The sequence below is a fragment of the Bison bison genome, unplaced genomic scaffold (genome assembly GCF_000754665.1).
Source record: "Bison bison bison isolate TAMUID 2011002044 unplaced genomic scaffold, Bison_UMD1.0 scf7180017864371, whole genome shotgun sequence".
Lineage (NCBI taxonomy): Eukaryota > Metazoa > Chordata > Mammalia > Artiodactyla > Bovidae > Bison > Bison bison.
This window is the reverse complement of record NW_011494943.1, coordinates 4,771,052-4,773,507: the sequence shown is the minus strand read 5'-3', so window position 1 is coordinate 4,773,507 and position 2,456 is coordinate 4,771,052. Positions and strand designations below refer to the sequence as shown.

At 49.3% G+C, this 2,456-nt stretch overlaps 1 long non-coding RNA gene across 1 annotated transcript in view; it reads left to right on the top strand.

The window, feature by feature from the left end:
• LOC105000303 overlaps positions 1-1,029 on the top strand; it is a 23,027-nt gene extending 21,998 nt beyond the window's left edge. The window contains exon 3 of the long non-coding RNA XR_826718.1: positions 847-1,029. This is a non-coding gene — a long non-coding RNA (uncharacterized LOC105000303). The remainder of the gene's footprint in view (positions 1-846) is intronic.
• Positions 1,030-2,456: the final 1,427 nt, after the last annotated feature.

Below are 2,456 nucleotides of genomic sequence, written 5' to 3'. Positions count from 1 at the left end.
TCTTTGCATTGTTCGCTGAGGAAGGCTTTCTTATCTCTTCTTGCTATTCTTTGGAACTCTGCATTCAGATGCTTATATCTTTCCTTTTCTCCTTTGCTTTTTGCTTCTCTTCTTTTCACAGCTATTTGTAAGGCCTCCCCAGACAGCCATTTTGCTTTTTTGCATTCCTTTTCCATGGGGATGGTCTTGATCCCTGTACACTGGAGACAGGGATTCAGTGTACAGAGTTCCTTGAACAGTATGTGTTAGTCACTTAGTCATGTCCGACTGTTTCTGACTCCATGGACTATAGCCTGCCAGGCTCCATTCTCCATGGAATTCTCCAGGCAAGAATACTGGAGTGGTTTGCCATTTCCTTCTCCAGGACATCTTCCCAACCCAGGGATCAATCCCGGATCTTCTGCATTGGCAGGGGGATTTTTTTACCATCTGAGCTGCAAAGGAAACTTGAACAGTATAAACAGGCCTTTTCCCTGCCTTAGCTAAAATACTGCTTGAAGGAACGTTGGGCCACCCAGGTGGCTCAGCAGTAAAGAATCTGCCTGCCAGCACAGGAGATGTGAGTTCGATCCCTGGGTTGGGAAGATACCCTTGGAGAAGGAGATGCAACCCACTCCATTATTCTTGCCTGGGAAATGCTATGGACAGAGGAGCCTGGCAGGCTACAGTTGTTGGGGGTCACAAAGAGCCGGACACGACCGAGCAACTGAAGAACAACAACAGTGTTCTATTCAGTAGCTAGAACATTCTGGATTAAAGGCAGTAAGGTGATGTTCATTGTTCAAATTCCTCCATTGAAAGGACAGAATGCAGAGTCTCACTGTGTTGCTGTTTTTTTGTCCACAGGCCTGGGAGGCAGGACAGGTGGAGAACTGTTCCTCTCGCCCACAGTCCCCACCAGGAACCTCAGTGTAACCATGAAGACCCCAAGGAGCTAAGATGGGACCTTCTCTTAAGAGGCAAGTGCTCTGGATTGGAATGAGAAGTCTTATTTTGGAGAATGGACTTCCCTGGTGGCTCAGTTGGTAAAGAATCTGCCTGCAACATAGGAGACCCAGGTTCGATCCCTGGGTCAGGAAGATCCCCTGGAGAAGGAAATGGCTACCCACTCCAGAATTCTTGTCCCATGGACAGAGGAGCTCGGCAGGTTACAGGTCCATGGGGTTGCAAAGAGTTGGACGCAACTGAGTGACTAACACACACACGCTTTCTGGAGGCTAAAGGAGCTTCTGGATTTAAGAAGATGTTTGAGGAGAAAGCAAAGAACCTTGGCCTGAGGAATCCTGTGTGTGTTGACCTGTGTGAACAGGAGGCCACCTCCAGCTGAAGGGGAAGCCATGACCGTGGACCTTATAACTTCTGCTGGTGCCTGGTCTTCAGACCGTCCCCCACAGTCCTCGGAAACCAGAGGGTTTTCTCCTGCATTCTTTCATTCTCGCCACCTCCCACGTCTGCTGAGCCTTCGGACTCAGCAGTTCTCTTTTACTCCATCACTTCTCAGCTGGATATAGAGCAAAAAGTTCACTACACGTAAGTCTACTGATCTTACATTTTGCTCCTTCTGAAAAGGCCGGTGTTTGCATGTTGCTGTACAAGCAGCCTTGGAAGAGCATCCCTCTTCATTGTATGTGTGTGGGGTCTGGCCCCACAGGCTCAACATGATGCAGGTCTGTGCAGAAATTCTTCAGGCTGTAAAGATGCTAGGGCGTTGTAGGGGCCCTCGCAGGGAGCTGGATCCTGAAGGCTGGCGTCACCCACGTTCACCTTCTCGGTTTGGATTGCACACAGGTGCACGTCTGGAGGAGCAGAACACGGACACGTCTTCTGTTGACACAGACGCGTGATCAGCTCCCAGCGGGGCAGTCAGAGTCCACGTCAGAACACCGTGCTTCGTTACAGCCTATCCAGAGGCCAGAGTTGATGGTGTTTCTAGAGGACCCCTTCTTTCCAGTGTGTCCGGACCATAGATGGGGCCCCACAAAACGCAAGTCCTGTTGATGAAGTGAACCTTTTCTGTTGAGAACAAAACAGCTCATGATGAAACAAAAATAATACAGCCACTGGAAACAATGGAAAATAGACTGTGGGATGTGTGTGTGTGTGTGTGTGTGTGTGTGTCACACGTTTGTATAAAATAAGAGCCAAGAAGAAAATTTCTGCATCTTAGCTAGACAGACTAAGAGCTAAAAACTCTTGGGGTGGTGTTGTCTGGAGAGTGAAGGAGTTGGCTGGAAGACTTCCTGAAATTCCTTTGACCTCTAGGGTCCCGTAAAATATCAGGGGCGTGTAAACTGGGCCGAAGTGTGTGCTTTCTGTCTGAAGTCTCCTGGATAACCTTCGAGGTCAGCTCTGATGCTGTTGACTCGGAACTCCCCTCCCCCAATTCCCTTCCCTTTCCAGACATGGGCTTTATCTGGGATAAGGCGGCGGAACTTGGTAGTGGTAGCGGGGGAGAG